General features: G+C 42.9%; 1 pseudogene; it reads right to left on the reverse strand.

The window, feature by feature from the left end:
• Window positions 1-18,025, reverse strand: part of LOC124039047 — a 127,124-nt pseudogene that overhangs the window by 55,196 nt on the left and 53,903 nt on the right.

Here is an 18,025-nt window from a genome sequence, read left to right on the forward strand (position 1 = left end):
CAGGAGGGCTAGATGGCCAGTGAGAGGCAGGTGGAGGGGCTTTAATCTAAACCAGGACTCCCTGGTGGGTCCTTTCCTGAAAGCCAGGACAGGCTTACACTTGTCGAGCCCAGGTTGGATCATTCCAACACAGAGCAGGGGACTACGCCAGAGGCGATTTCAGAAAGCCATTGAAAGAGAGCATGTGTAGAAGAGTTCGAAAGAGGAAGAAAGAGAATGCAGAATGTAGAGAGAGGGATGTAGTGAGTAAGACAGTGGGGAGGAGTTAAAGAGCAAGACCGTGGCGGGGGGTTAAAGTGTAAGACAGTGAGGGGGTTAAAGTGTAAGACAGTGGCGGGGGGAGGTTAAAGTGTAAGACAGTGGCGGGGGGGGGTTAAAGAGTAAGACCGTGGCGGGGTTTTAAAGAGTAAGACTGTTGCGGGGGCGGGTAAAGAGTAAGAACGTGGCGGGGGGTTGAAGGGTAAGACCGTGTCGGGGGGGCTAAAGAGTAAGACCGTGGAGGGGGGTTAAAGAGTAAGACCGTGGAGGGGGCAGTTAGAGAGTAAGACCGTGGTGGGGGGTTAAAGAGTAAGACCGTGGCGGGGGTTAAAGAGTAAGACCGTGGCGGGGGGGTTAAAGAGTAAGACAGTGAGGGGGATTTTAAGGATTTTAGTTTTGTGTCAAAATACAAAAGTCACCAGGAATTCAGCTAACAATGGCTTTCATTTAGGAAATCTGTTCAAGCAATAGTTTTTATTTTAAAATATAATCCCTTTTTAGGCTTAGGTTGTAGTCAATTTGCAGTGTACTAATTATTATTATTATTTTCCGTCTCCCCTACCATTTGTTCCGTCAAAATTGGGCCTGCGGCTGAACCTAGTTGCCTACCCCAGGAGTAGAGTCAAGTAATCTTCAGAGAGGTCGTGGCGGTACGAAGGGCTTTCCTTGGCTTTATTTTGCTCAGGCAGTCTGTGGGTCATGGGTGGGTGGGCGCTCTCGGGGCCTGGCTATAAAAATAAATGCTCTGGCTTCCAGTAGACACATTAGGTTTGGAGTTTGTGTTCCATTATCACAGTGTTTGGAGGCAGAGGAGACACTTTCTCAAAGGGAATCTGGTGTTTGGAACGTTAGGCCATTTCTGGGAAAAGTGGCACAAAGAGGATTTGGGAGCATTTGTGAAATGTGCCCTAGAAATGTACTTAAAAATATGTCTTTTGTGAAAGGTCCAATGGAGCTGTTTTTATCTCAATATCAAATCATTCCTGGGTAACATTTCTACTATAATTTAAAACAAAGTAACAAAAATAGCTCTTAGCAAAGAGTATTTTCTCAGGCAAGAACCTTGCTAGGACTGTCTGGCAGTGGTCTGAGTGGGGAAGGGAAAAAATAAAACTAGATTTTATTGACAGAGAGGTTTGGAACTCTTTATTATGGTCGATTAACCAATTTACCGACTGGTAAATGTCACCAGGCAGGCCACAACTCCATCCCACCAAAACAGGCTGAAATTTCAGGCAAATTGTTTTATTAAACAGCTTTTACTCTAAAAGGGTATTTATCATAATTTTCAAAGTATTATTTCAACCTCAGTGTGGAAGCATATATAAAAACACAGGACAATCACATTTTTGACTGCACTGGGACATTAAGATGTTTTCTCAGTTTTATATCATATTGCACAACAGCTGATGAAACCAACACTGTAAAAGTGTGACAACATTTTTTCACAGTTATTTCCTGATAGTTGCTGGTTGAAAATACAATCTACATAGGACCTTTTAATCAGCAGGTTTGCATGGGAGGGTGATTCTGCTTTCCATGGTGACATCACCAGGCGGTAAATCCCAACTCAAACCACTCCCGGACAGTCCGAGCAAAATTCTTGCTTGAGAAATATTTTTTTGCTAAAAATGTATTTTTGCCAATTGTCATGGAAATCAATTACATAAAGGTACTTCATTGTTACACAGAAATTATTTGATATAAAAACATCTGCATGGAGGGTTTAGGAGCGTTTCTCACTGCTATTTGTTTGATCCTCTAATCAAGGTGTGAATTCCCCAGCTATTTTTTATCCCATTCTCGTGATATCAAATTGGTAGTTACGACCTTGTCTCACCTCTTTAACTTCCCAACGGGCTCGGGAGGGGGGTCCTCCAAAACATGACCCGCCAAGCTGCGCTGTTCCTTAACACACTGCTCACTTAACCCAGAAGTCAGCAGTACCAATGTGTCTGAGGAAACATTGTACGACTGCTGACCGTAGTCAGCTTGCAGTTACCTAGCCCACCACAAGGAGTCCGCAGAGCGTGATAAGCAAAGGAAAGCCCCACTGGCCAGACCCTCTCCTAACCCGGATGTTGCTGGGCCAATTGTGCACCACCAAGCGGGGCTCCTAGTCACAGCCAGCTGTGACACAGCCTGGAATCAAACCCCAGAATGTAGACCACAGTTCTTTCAGTACCCTTACACTTGGGTTCCTACATGCCCCGTTGGTTTTGACAAGCATTCTTTTTTGGGAGTGCATAATGACTATATTGTCATAATGAATGACCTAAAGCATCAGCAGAGGAATCAATATGCCAATTACCTGAGGTGGTTAAGCAAAAGTTGGAGTCATTCATCAGACTGCACTGCCGGTAGAGAGCGGGCTGTCAGCTGAAGAAAAAAAGGATAGCACATGGGAAATGCAAAAGCTATCGGCCTCCACCACGAACTGATGGGACGGGTCAGGATGAACCAACATGGGAGCTGTGGTGAAGGGGTATTTGAGATACCGGAACGCAGCTGGGGACCACGTGAACGGAACCTTGGGAGAGATGAGTGCAGACAAGGGGGAAGCCAGGGTTCTGTAGCCCCGGATAAAGAGGTGATAAAAGTTGGTGAATCCCAGGAAACGCTGCAGTTGTACTCTGGACGTAGGCTGGGGCCAATCCACCACCGCTCTCACCTTCCCGGGATCCATCTGTATGGTTCCTGCAACAATGATGTAATCCAGAAAGGAGAAGGTGGAGTGGTGGAATTTGCACTTCTCTGCTTTACAAAAATCTGGTTCTCCAGGAGGTGTTGGAGAGCCTGTCGGAAGTGGAGCATGTGTTCTTAGGTGGAGCGGGAGAAGACGAAGATGTCATCGAGATAGATCCGAAGGGCATGACCAGGTACTCGTAGTGCCTGCTGGCAGTGTTGAAGGCACTCTTCCACATGTCCCCTTCCAGGATCCGCAGCAGGTGGTAGGCATTCCGTATACCCAGCTTGGAGAACACGGTGGCTCCCTGGAGTGGCTCGAAGGCAGAGGAGATTTGTGGTATTGTGGATGACCCGGCCTATAGAGCGCTCGTCCAGTGCTCTAACGTCCATGGGAATGGAGAAGGGCTGAGTGAGGATATCCAGCTCGGTAGCCAGGGTAGCGTCTATAAAGCTCTCATCTGTCCCAGAGTCAATGAGTACCCAGAGAGATTTTTACTGGTTCTCCCACAGCAACATGGAATGAAAAGGGATGTGTGAAGCATGTATAGCCATTCAGCTGGAGACAGCCAAGCTCTGCCTAGTTATAGGGGCTCAGGAAGAGGTAAATCGTCAGTCTTTGGAGGCTCTCGGGGAACTCTGGTAGCCTCGGGTTCTCTCGGCAATGGAGCCGTTGGGGACTTCCGGGATACATCGGAGGTGAGGTGGAAACCAATCTCCTCTCCTTCCTTCGTTCCCATAGTCGCCCATCGATCCGAATGGTCAAGGCTATGAATGAGTCAAGATCCGTCGGTAGTTCCGGGCTACAAACTCGTCCTTTACTTCTTCTGATACTCTGTGTAGTAACATGTCAAACAGCCCTTCCGGGTTCCAAGCACTCTCCGCTGCCAACGTGTGGAAATCCACTGCATAGCCTGCCACACTACGGGAGTTTTGACGTAGCTGGAGCAGCTTGCGAACAACAGAGAGTCAAACACCTTCCGAACCTCCTCCACGATCTCCTCCAGACTGAGGCAGACGGCGGATTGTTGCTCCCACACTGCCGTGGCCCAGGCGAGTGCCCTCCTGGACATCAATGTTATTATGTACATTATCCTCGAGCGGCCCGCGGGGAATGAAGTAGGCTGCAGCTTTAAAATGAGGGAGCACTGGGAGAGAAAAGCCCGGCAGGTTCCGGAATCTCCAGCATAGCGCTCCGGAGGAGGTAAGCAGGGTTCTCGGGACACTGTGGTACGCTAGGAGATCACCATTGTGGTAGACTGCCAAACAGACGACCCACGGAATTGCTCCAGAAATGTGTTAAACGCTCGGTTATGGCGTTTGGCTAAGGTCTGGAACCCTTCTATGAGACAATGGTGGCTCCTTGGGAGGAGAGGGTGTTGCGGTGCTAGTCCGAGTCTGCTGGGTCAGTCATGGCCCGTTCAGACTATCAGGTTTCAGGTATGACAAAGATGCAGACAGTGTCGAATAAACAAAAGTTTATTTCTAATACAGGGGCGGGCAAAGGACAGGTCAAAGGGGGTCAATAATACAGAGAGGATGCAAAGGGTCCAGAACGGCAGGCAGTCTCAGGGTCAGGGTAGGCAGGGGTCAATAATCCTGTGAGATGGGGCAAGGTATAGAATGGCAGGCTCAGGGTCAGGGCAGGAGCAACAGGAGCAAGAAACAGGCAGGAGCAGGAGAACAAACGCTGGTAGGTTTCACAAACAAAACGAACTGGCAACAGACAGAGAACATAGGTATAAATACACAGGGGATAATGGGGAAATTGGACGACACCTGGAGGGGGGGTGGAGACAGCCACAAAGACATGTGAACAGATCAGGGTGTGACAAAAGCGGTAAAGAGGTACAAGCTACAGCAGCACATCAACTGGTTTAGAAAGAATCAGTGAACTTTGCTGAAAGTTTCAGAAATAATTCAATGTTACTGTAACAATACTGCAACCTAAAAGCATAGGACACAGGCTGGCTAAGGTCTTACAAAGTTGAACATCCTCATTGAAATGATGTCACTTGGTGGCTTATGGAGAGTTAGTGTTTTTCTTATCTTTGCCAGTTGGAAGAAATGGTACGCCAACCCAGCTATGTGATTCATGTTTTACACAAGAGATGTTATTAAACTCAACCGTGAAGAGCCTTTTATTCCTGTCTGCACAAATTCCACAATTCACAGCCTCTAATTTCTTTTACGAATATCCAATAAGCATCTGACTTGGGAAAGCTTCCACTTGGACGTTTCCGCCCCCCAAGCTCTAACACGATTCAGTCATTGTTAAATTGTGTTTGTAAAATTTAACATGAAAGAAATCCCAAGAAAGTCTGAACATTCCCCAGGCCGTCAGAAAAGATGCAGAGATTCTAAACTTTTGAGATATATATGGATCTGACTTGAGGTCCAAAATGGCCACTGAAGCAATTAAAGCACATGAGAAGCTTTTTAACCACCCGAGGAGCATTGCCAAGGTACAGCCATTTCTCTCTCAGGCTGATAGAGAAACTCATCCTTGATTTTACTAGAGGCAGGCATGACTACTGTAACACTCTCCTGCCTGGTCTACCCAAGAAAGCCATTGGTCAACTGCAAAACATATAGAATACTGCAGCACAGGTACTGACCAAGGCCAGACAGACAGCACACATTACATCGGTTTTAAAGTCTCTGCACTGGCTGCCTGCGAGTTTAGAATTCATTTTCAGATTATTCTATTGGTTTTTAAATCAATCCATGATTGTGCACTCATGGTCAAACATGCTTTTAAAATGTAATTTATGTACCCGGTAGATCCCTCAGGACCTCTGGCACTGGCCTTTTAACTATCCCAAAGCTTAAGACCAAGAGGCATGGAGAGGCAGCCTTCAGTTATTATGCCCCCAGCTCTGGAATAGCCTGCCAGAGAACCTGAGGGGGGGCCGAAACTGTGGACATATTTAAAAGAGATCTTAAAACACACTTTTTTAGCTTTGATTTTCCTTAGGATGATTTTTAGAAGTTTAGTTTTTATTGTTATTCTTTTGTTTTTATCCTCTTATGTTTGTTGTGTAGTAAATATTATTTCCATTACTTGTATTTGTTTTTCCTGTTAATCACATTGTGTTGCAATCCATGTCCGAAATGTGCTGTATAAATAAAAGCTTGATTTGATGAGGATCTTTCAAGGGTCATCAATCAATGCTAAAGCCAGCATGACAGGATATGGGTCATTCTATAAACTAGGGCACCAGTGCCGATTTCCTACACTTGACAACTTGTTACAGCTGTTGATAAGTCATTGATAATAAATCAGCCCAAAATTGTCATGTCATTACATTAAGATATAAGGGATCATAGCTATATTCAATCAAATTCACATGTTGATTTAAAACCCTTTTAACCTTTTATCCTGGTTAATGTCTTGACAGATCTGCATTAACAAAAGTGTGTGAAATTAAACCATGTAAGTTGTTATATGGTAGTGTAAGTTACTATATCATGTATTAGGCATTAATAAGTTAAATTAGATACTGAACTGGAACCTTGTAAGAGTCCTGGATCTATCAGACCGTTGTTTGTATAGAGGTCTCAGAAATGCAGTGCAACATCATGTCTCCTTATGTTACAGGGTGAAAACAGTTTATGGACACACAAATCCAAAATAATGTATGCATTGCAAAATAAAATGCTTGAACCGGAAGAGTCAACTCACCTTGACACTTAAAACCTAAATTCATACTATCATTAAATGTGGTGCTTCAATAATTATGCATAGTACTTGTTGATGTGCATTTGGTGTTCAGCTGATTAGTTACGCCCTGATATTTTCACATCATCCTCATCTGATCCAGGAAGGAATGTCACCCGAATGACAGTCAAGTGACAAATAGTTGTTGTGATAGCACATCGGATGCAACAAATGCTGGAAAAAAGGTGTTTGCGAGGAATGTCCAGAATATGTTGGTGTCTTATGGCGTTACTCTGGTGAAGACATTTGTACCTGGATCCATGTTGGATCTAATATCCATAGCGAATTACCGCTGATCTGTTGTTGTCTGCTTGGTTTACAGCAGGGTCTCATTAGATTTAACAGAGAAAAGCATCAAGGTAATGAGTTCATGTTTTCAGATGTTTTTGTTCCTCAGACTCTGTCCTATTGTGCACAATTGTGTAAAATAGACTATTGCACAACTGTAACGAGCATCGTCGTAGGTGGAAGGCGGTGAGGACCAAGGTGCAGCGTGGTAAGTGTCCATATTCTTTAATAAAGTAATTGAACACTGAAACAATAACGAAAACGACAAACGAACAGTCCTGAATGGTGCCGGAAAAACACTGAACAGAAAATAAACACCCACGAAACCCAGGTGGGAAAAGGCTACCTAAGTCTGATTCTCCATCAGAGACAACTAACGACACCTGCCTCTGATTGAGAACCATACTAGGCCGAACACAAAAACCAACATAGAAAAACAAACAGACTGCCCACCCCAACTCACGCCCTGACCATACTAAAACAAAGACAAAACAAAGGAACTAAGGTCAGAACGTGACAACAACACCCAACCCAATTCCTATTGATTATTCTGGATAGAATGACAAATTACATAGCCTAGTGGTCTTATTCAAAACATCATCTGGTAATGATATAACATGACAAATACCTTTTGTTTTCCATGTCACACTTGCAATTTTAAACAATACTACCAGGGGCTTGAAATAGCCTACTTGAATTTGAAGCTCAGAAATGCAAGTACTTGAATAGGCCTACCTTAAAAATCTGACATTTCCTCAATTTGGTGCTTGGAAAGTTATTATAAATTGGCTGCAAAAATTACAAGTTCTCCAGCTCCCTTATAATTATCCGTGATTTCATTTTTTATCTGTTTTTGTGACAGATGTTGCCACTTTAGTTTGTTTTCCGCAGCTTCAATTGAAGGGTCTTGTGCTACTCTGCTGCAGTAAAACCATGTGCGGTTATTATGAAGATGACAACATCTAATGCTGGCTTCAATTTGGCTTTCCATACAAATCCTTCCATTAAAAAAAGGAACATGGTGTTTGGTCACTTTCTCATTATAAAAACAAGTGATGGTGAGATTCCTGGCTTTATCATGTGTGCCTGCATCAGCCACATAGGCTAGAGAAAAATCTCCATGCACCCAATCTACTTAGTCACAATGTCTACATTATTGTTACATATTTCATTATATATCAATGCATTGGCAAGGCCTACAAAATGTATTATTCTTGAAGTGGTAATGGGCTACTTTTTTTGGACAGTTGTTGCATGCTTTTTTTCAGGGGGAGGGCTCTATATTAGGTCCTACATATACACAATGATATAAATTATACTTGTCACACACTGGTCGAAGTATTTTGTATTTATCTTCATGTATTGGGTCAGGCCAGGGTCTGGCATGGGGTTTTTGTATTGTGGTGTGTTTGTCTTGGGGTTTTGGTCGTGGTATTGGGATTGTAGCTTAGTGGGTTATCTAGCAAAGTCTATGGCTGTCTGGAGTGGTTCTCAGTCAGAGGCAGGTGTTTATCGTTGTCTCTGATTGGGAACCATATTTAGGCAGCCATATTCTTTGAGTTTGTGGTGGGTCTGTTCTGGGTCGGTGGTCCCCTCCCTCCCTCTGTTCTGGGTCGGTGGTCCCCTCCCTCCCTCTGTTCTGGGTCGGTGTTCCCCTCCCTCTGTTCTGGGTCGGTGTTCCCCTCCCTCTGTTCTGGGTCGGTGTTCCCCTCCCTCTGTTCTGGGTCGGTGTTCCCCTCCCTCTGTTCTGGGTCGGTGTTCCCCTCCCTCTGTTCTGGGTTGGTGTTCCCCTCCCTCTGTTCTGTACATCTAGCTACAACAGCTGCTCGACCCATTGATTGCCTAATTTTTCATGTTTATTGATCACCTGCATGATGGCATTAATTATAAGCATTTAAACTTAGGCCTTGTTGTGCAGGTACTGTTTAAGCATATATTACTAATTCAACCATCTTATGAGGTTTCTGCAATCAACAAAGTTGATCAATTATTATTTTCTCATTATTTTCTCGATCCCAAAAGGCTTATCAGAACATAACAATTGGGCCTGTTTGAAACCTCAGCCATGCGTTGATGCCAGACAGTGTTACTTCATCCTAACAACTGCAGATGCAAGAGAGGAAAAAGACAAACTGATAACAGGAAGGTAAATATTTGTCTCTAGACATCAAAATTCCAGAGTGGGGAAATCTGATGGGGAAGCAGCTTTGAATTTCACGCTCTTTAAATTACACTTCCTGTGATGTCTCCTCACTGACCTCGACGGAAGAGAATCGCCATTATAATAGCACACAACAGCCACAATGGCACACTTATAGGGGTAGAATGAAAAGGGCCAATTCTCCATTCCAGCGGTTGGTGATCCGGATAATTGCCATGAAATAGGTGGACGACGAATGCTTTTGGAAGTCTAGCAGAGTGGGGTCAGCCTGTCCCGTTGTGGAGGAGCCAGACATATTGAGAAATCTCATAGGCTGACCTGAGGCCAGTGAGTGTCCTCCCTCCCCAACTTCATTACCATGGCAATCACTTTCTGCTGTACTGGCTTCATATGGCTATTTGATCCTGATTGGATACTGGATTGGATTCTGATCTCTTTTTTTGCAAAGCCTCCCTGACACTTCATATTTACAAAATAGACATCTTCATGAAGCCAAAGTGGAAGAGGACTTGGCTGTGTAACAATGACAATTTCTGTAAAGTGTGAATATCCCAAATCTACAAGTAGAGAACAACAACACTAGGTGAGCAATTTGCATGAAGGAAAGGGGACAACCAGAGTATTTCAATATTCTATCTGTTTAACGTAGTCTTAAACTTGAAGAGAATCTTAACATTGAAGTTTCATACCAATATGAAAGGTTCCTGCGTCCTATTGGCAGATAAATGATGGGAGGAAGGAAATCACAGTAATAATAATACAATAAAAAAACATACATTTGGTTTGCACATCACAAGAGCACTTAATGGTGCCTGTTTACACATTACTGGCAAATAACTGTGGTGAGCCTTTAAGAACATTTGGCTTCTAACGCACACCAATTCATATGCCTCTCTGTGTTGTTAGTGACAATACAGAGTTCTCCAGGACGATAGCATGTTGCACTGATGTTTCCCACAGTCTTCCCAGACAGCCATTTAGTCCCTGTACATGGGTCCGTCCTTCTGAGATTTGACACCTCCCCCTCCCCCCACAAGCCAATATATAGAATAACTTCCCATATCGGGGGGGTTCGGGTGATTCCAAGGGCCTGTGACTGACGAACCCTAAACAATTATTAGAAAGTTAGGTTGCTAATTGAATACCGCAGCAACGGTGTTTCAGAACACTGTGTTTTTACTGCTATGGACAACAACATAAGTGACTTGGACACTAGGTTCCAGAACACAGTGTTTTTACTGCTATGGACAACATCATAAGTGACTTGGACACTAGGTTCCAGAACACAGTGTTTTTACTGCTATGGACAACAACATAAGTGACTTGGACACTAGGTTCCAGAACACAGTGTTTTTACTGCTATGGACAACATAAGTGACTTGGACACTAGGTTCCAGAACACAGTGTTTTTACTGCTATGGACAACAACATAAGTGACTTGGACACTAGGTTCCAGAACACAGTGTTTTTACTGCTATGGACAACATCATAAGTGACTTGGACACTAGGTTCCAGAACACAGTGTTTTTACTGCTATGGACAACAACATAAGTGACTTGGACACTAGGTTCCAGAACACAGTGTTTTTACTGCTATGGACAACAACATAAGTGACTTGGACACTAGGTTCCAGAACACAGTGTTTTTACTGCTATGGACAACAACATAAGTGACTTGGACACTAGGTTCCAGAACACGGTGTTTTTTACTGCTATGGACAACATAAGTGACTTGGACACTAGGTTCCAGAACACAGTGTTTTTACTGCTATGGACAACAACATAAGTGACTTGGACACTAGGTTCCAGAACAGTGTTTTTACTGCTATGGACAACAACATAAGTGACTTGGACACTAGGTTCCAGAACACAGTGTTTTTACTGCTATGGACAACAACATAAGTGACTTGGACACTAGGTTCCAGAACACAGTGTTTTTACTGCTATGGACAACAACATAAGTGACTTGGACACTAGGTTCCAGAACACAGTGTTTTTACTGCTATGGACAACAACATAAGTGACTTGGACACTAGGTTCCAGAACACTGTGTTTTTACTGCTATGGACAACAACATAAGTGACTTGGACACTAGGTTCCAGAACACAGTGTTTTTACTGCTATGGACAACATCATAAGTGACTTGGACACTAGGTTCCAGAACACTGTGTTTTTTACTGCTATGGACAACATCATAAGTGACTTGGACACTAGGTTCCAGAACACAGTGTTTTTACTGCTATGGACAACATCATAAGTGACTTGGACACTAGGTTCCAGAACACTGTGTTTTTACTGCTATGGACAACAACATTATTGACTTGGACACTAGGTTCCAGAACACTGTGTTTTTTACTGCTATGGACAACATCATAAGTGACTTGGACACTAGGTTCCAGAACACAGTGTTTTTACTACTATGGACAACAACATAAGTGACTTGACAACAAACATGTTTTTACTGCTATGGACAACAACATAAGTGACTTGGACACTAGGTTCCAGAACACAGTGTTTTTACTGCTATGGACAACAACATAAGTGACTTGGACACTAGGTTCCAGAACACAGTGTTTTTACTGCTATGGACAACAACATAAGTGACTTGGACACTAGGTTCCAGAACACAGTGTTTTTACTGCTATGGACAACAACATAAGTGACTTGGACACTAGGTTCCAGAACACAGTGTTTTTACTGTTTTGACTTGGACACTAGGTTCCAGAACACAGTGTTTTTACTGGACAACAACATAAGTGACTTGGACACTAGGTTCCAGAACACAGTGTTTTTACTGCTATGGACAACAACATAAGTGACTTGGACACTAGGTTCCAGAACACAGTGTTTTTACTGCTATGGACAACAACATAAGTGACTTGGACACTAGGTTCCAGAACACGGTGTTTTTTACTGCTATGGACAACATAAGTGACTTGGACACTAGGTTCCAGAACACAGTGTTTTTACTGCTATGGACAACAACATAAGTGACTTGGACACTAGGTTCCAGAACAGTGTTTTTACTGCTATGGACAACAACATAAGTGACTTGGACACTAGGTTCCAGAACACAGTGTTTTTACTGCTATGGACAACAACATAAGTGACTTGGACACTAGGTTCCAGAACACAGTGTTTTTACTGCTATGGACAACAACATAAGTGACTTGGACACTAGGTTCCAGAACACAGTGTTTTTACTGCTATGGACAACAACATAAGTGACTTGGACACTAGGTTCCAGAACACTGTGTTTTTACTGCTATGGACAACAACATAAGTGACTTGGACACTAGGTTCCAGAACACAGTGTTTTTACTGCTATGGACAACATCATAAGTGACTTGGACACTAGGTTCCAGAACACTGTGTTTTTTACTGCTATGGACAACATCATAAGTGACTTGGACACTAGGTTCCAGAACACAGTGTTTTTACTGCTATGGACAACATCATAAGTGACTTGGACACTAGGTTCCAGAACACTGTGTTTTTTACTGCTATGGACAACAACATTATTGACTTGGACACTAGGTTCCAGAACACTGTGTTTTTTACTGCTATGGACAACATCATAAGTGACTTGGACACTAGGTTCCAGAACACAGTGTTTTTACTGCTATGGACAACAACATAAGTGACTTGGACACTAGGTTCCAGAACACAGTGTTTTTACTGCTATGGACAACAACATAAGTGACTTGGACACTAGGTTCCAGAACACAGTGTTTTTACTGCTATGGACAACAACATAAGTGACTTGGACACTAGGTTCCAGAACACAGTGTTTTTACTGCTATGGACAACAACATAAGTGACTTGGACACTAGGTTCCAGAACACTGTGTTTTTACTGCTATGGACAACAACATAAGTGACTTGGACACTAGGTTCCAGAACACAGTGTTTTTACTGCTATGGACAACATCATAAGTGACTTGGACACTAGGTTCCAGAACACTGTGTTTTTTACTGCTATGGACAACATCATAAGTGACTTGGACACTAGGTTCCAGAACACAGTGTTTTTACTGCTATGGACAACATCATAAGTGACTTGGACACTAGGTTCCAGAACACTGTGTTTTTTACTGCTATGGACAACATCATAAGTGACTTGGACATTAGGTTCCAGAACACTGCAAAAAAATAAAAATAAGAATTTTCTGCTGTTCTGAAAGTTGGGCAGATTAGTTAGGATAAAGTCCCTTCTGTGTGCCAACCACTGATCATGGAGTATTCCAGAGATCTGACACCTGAGTTTCAACATGAAGTAAGACACCTGAACACTGTATATGCTGCCACTTTCCCCCCTAACTTGTCCCCTCTTGGTCTCCTGAATGCAATTTGTAAGACGAAGCTGCAAAGTATTTTTGTAGAAGTGTGCATTGCTTTACGTATATTTTTGCACAATGCCTGTGACTGATGCTTGTGGCGAGAGAGTTTTCAGAAAGCTAAAACTGATTAAAAAAAAACAGTTTGAGGTCAACTATATCCCAGTACAGGCTTTGCATTCTTGCCATGCTGTCCATTGAAAGTCAGTTAGCTAGAAAGCTGGACTTCAAAGACTTGATCAGTGACTTTGCTAGCAAGAAGTCTCGGCGCTGGGCTCTTGGTGAGTAAGGCTGAGCAAGGGCCAGTGATAACTATTAAATGGCATGGCTGTGGATATTGGATCACTACACACATGATGCCCACAGGCTGAGAACAAGACTGAGAACAAGATATCTCTCAAAGTAATGGCTGGATTGCCATAAAATTGGTTGTGCACAATCAAGACCCCAAGTGGAAGTAACCGATTGATTTGGTGACCTCTTGACCTTTCCTCTAGCGCCACCATCGGGCCTTTTCATTTCCATTTCCACTTTTACAGCTGCATATTTTCTAGTTGGTATGTATACTTCGTTCAAAAATCTGCTGCTGATTTTATTATTTTGTTTGTTTTATCATTCTATAGATGATAATGTTCATTTATTTTAATCGAAGAGGTTAATGTATATTTAGGGTATATTTATTTTAAGTTATTCATTAATGTTAAGAGATATTCCATACAATAATTTTGCCATTTAATAGTGAATTCCACTGTATGCAGAATGTTGCACAGAGTTATAGTTTCACAGCTCACTGTCAGTAAATATTATACAGTAAATATTGGACTTCAAGAGAGTTGCAAGCCTGCAAAGGTAGAGTTATTTAAAGCTTTGAATGGGTCGATTGGGTTCTGGAGGTGTGTGGTTACAGCAATTGCGCAGGGTTGGTGTGGCCTGTGGTGGTGGTGCCCAAAGTGATATCTTTCATGGGGCCCAAAATCCCTGGCGGCCCCCTTCCTGTGGCTCACAATAGTTATTAGGAAATGACTCAGAGACTATTAAATGACCATGTCCTTTCAGTGCATCCAATGTAAAAAATGTGGAAAATAAAACTATTGTCAGTCTTTCTTCCTGCTGCCTAGACTGTTAGTAACTGAATTGTAATTGTATTGACTGTTTCATGGAAAACATTTCAGTCTTTGTAAAAAGGTCAGGTCATAATAACCTCAGCAAAATGAAGAAAAACACATGGAACATCTTGATTCTACATTTCATCATCTATAATCACTCACTTTAATTGGGGTAAATAGGTTGCTTTCGGAAGTTTATAAGTACTTGAGAGAGAACATGTGAGAAAATGCCTTTCACAAATGAACATGTTTCACTGGAAAGAAAATGGACTGCATACTGAAAAGACAGCTCCACCAACAGGCCAAACTGTAGAATGAAAAGACAGCTCCACCAACAGGCCAAACTGTAGAATGAAAAGACAGCTCCACCAACAGGCCAAACTGTAGAATGAAAAGACAGCTCCACCAACAGGCCAAACTGTAGAATGAAAAGACAGCTCCACCAACAGGCCAAACTGTAGAATGAAAAGACAGCTCCACCAACAAGCCAAACTGTATAATAAAGACAGCTCCACCAACAGGGCAAACTGTAGAATAAAGACAGCTCCATCAACAGGCCAAACTATAGAATGAAAAGACAGCGCCACCAACAGGCCAAACTGTACAAATAAAACAGCTCCACCAACAGGCCAAACTGTATAAATAAAACAGCTCCAACAACAGGCCAAACTGTATAAATAAAACAGCGCCACCAACAGGCCAAACTGTACAAATAAAACAGCTCCACCAACAGGCCAAACTGTACAAATAAAACAGCTCCACCAACAGGCCAAACTGTATAAATAAAACAGCGCCACCAACAGGCCAAACTGTATAAATAAAACAGCTCCAACAACAGGCCAAACTGTATAAATAAAACAGCTCCACCAACAGGCCAAACTGTAGAATAAAAACAGCTCCACCAACAGGCCAAACTGTATAAATAAAACAGCTCCAACAACAGGCCAAACTGTAGAATAAAAACAGCTCCACCAACAGGCCCAACTGTACAAATAAAATAGCTCCAACAACAAGCCAAAACTCATTTCCTTCAACTCTACACATTTATCCATGTCTTCTGTGTGTTCATATGATAAATAGGAGTTGAAGGTTTTTTCTAGTCGGGACCCATATTGACACCATTCTGGTTCCGGATCCAGACCGTTGTCCACCAGTTCAGTATGGGGGTCGGTGACTATTAGTATTAGAGACCACAATGCTTGAGCATAGTAACTGTTCCCCAGTGTGCCATTGGACTTCCTGATGGGTCACCCCCAGGTGGTGAAGGTAGGAAACAACACCCTTTCACTGATCCTCAACACAGGAGCCCCACAAGGGTGCGTGCTCAGTCCCCTCCTGTACTCCCTGTTCACCTATGACTGCGTGGCCAAGCAAACCAACTCAATCATCAAGTTTGCAGATGACATAACAGTAGTAGGCCTGATTACCAACCATGATGACAGCCTACAGGGAGGAGGTGAAGGCCCTGGGAGTGTGATGCCAGGAAAATAACCTCTCACTCAATGTCGACAAAACAAAGGAGCTGATTGTGGACTTCAGGAAACAGCAGAGGGAATACGCCCCTATCCACATCGATGAGACCGCAGTAGAGCAGGTGGAAAGCTTCAAGTTCCTCAGCATACACAACATTGACGATCTGAAATGGTCCACCCACACAGGAGGCTGAAGAAATTTGTTTTGGCACCAAAAACCCTCACCAACCTTTAAAGATGCACATTTAAGAGCATTCTGTCGGGCTGTATCACCGCCTGGTAAGACAACTGCACCACCCACAGGGCTCTCCAGATGGTGGTGCGGTTGGCACAACACACTGGGGGGAAACTACCTGCCCTCCAGGACACCTACAGCACCCAATGTCACAAGGACAACAACGACAACAACAACAACAAGATCATCATATATATACATATATATATATATATATAACAACGACCCAAGCCACTGCCTGTTCCCCCTGCTATCATCCAGAAGGTGACATCAGCACAGGTGCATCAAAGCTGGGACCGAAAGAAGCTGATTTTCAGTCTCTCTCAAGGCCATTAGACTGTTAAATAGCCATCACTAGGCAGCTTCGACCCGGTTACGTAACCCTGCACCTTAGAGGCTGCTTCCCAAAATGCAAATTAATTACTTAAAAATCATACAATGTGATTTTCTGGATTTTTGTTTAGATTCTGCCTCTCACAGTTGAAGTGTACCTATGATAAAAATTACAGACCTCTACATGCTTTGTAAGTAGGAAAACCTGCAAAATCGGCAATGTATCAAATACTTGTTCTCCCCACTGTACATAGACTTGAAATCACTGGCTACCTTAATAATGGAACACTAGTCACTTTAATAATGTTTACATATTTTTGCTTTACTTATCTCATGTATATACTGTATTATATTCTACTGTATTTTAGTCTATGCCACTCCTACATTGCTCATCCTGATATTTATATTTTCCTTAATTCCATTATTTTACTTTTAGGTTTGTGTGTATTGTGTGCATTGTTAGATTTTACTGCACTGTTGGAGCTAGAAACACAATTTCGCACAACCCGCAATAATATCTGCTAAACATCTGTATGTGACCAATAATATCTGCTAAACATCTGTATGTGACCAATAATATCTGCTAAACATCTGTATGTGACCAATAATATCTGCTAAACATCTGTATGTGACCAATAACATCTGCTAAACATCTGTATGTGGCCAATAACATCTGCTAAACATCTGTATGTGACCAATAATATCTGCTAAACATCTGTATGTGACCAATAACATCTGCTAAACATCTGTATGTGACCAATAACATCTGCTAAACATCTGTATGTGACCAATAATATCTGCTAAACATCTGTATGTGACCAATAACATTTGATTTGATGGACATCCTGATACAAACTAGAATCCAACAGTTGTCCTTCTCAGACTTACTGGGGTCATGTATCTGAAAGCAAATCAAATCAGTTGGAGATCTTAATGAGCTCACGCACAGACGGCCAGATGGTGATTAAAGCGTAATGCAACACTGAGGGAAGTTAAACTATCCTCAGACCTATGGTGCTGACTGCTGAGATTCCTAAACCAGCCAAGAGCATGATAGGAAAATAAAGAAGTACCACAGTGATGTCAAAGTTGACACTTCAGTGGCACAGTGAAAAACTTCATGCTGCATAGATGAGGAAGCCACCACTAGTCCTGGCTCCATGTCTTCATCAGCCTGGGTCATTATACCTTGGACTGGAGCTCCATGGAAATGCCTTGCCAAGCCTGAGCATATAGCGAGAGGGGAAGGAGGCAGAGGAGAGAAGGGTGAGGAGTAGGAGGAGGAGGAGAGGGGGAGTAGGCAGAGAAGAGGGGTGAGGAGGAAGATGAGAGGGGGAGGAGGCAGAGGAGAGGGGTGAGGGGAGGAGAGAGGGAGGAGGCAGAGGAGAAGGGTGAGGAGGAGGAGGAGGAGGAGAAGGGGCGTATGGCAGA

The sequence above is a fragment of the Oncorhynchus gorbuscha genome, linkage group LG07, assembly GCF_021184085.1.
Source record: "Oncorhynchus gorbuscha isolate QuinsamMale2020 ecotype Even-year linkage group LG07, OgorEven_v1.0, whole genome shotgun sequence".
NCBI lineage: Eukaryota > Metazoa > Chordata > Actinopteri > Salmoniformes > Salmonidae > Oncorhynchus > Oncorhynchus gorbuscha.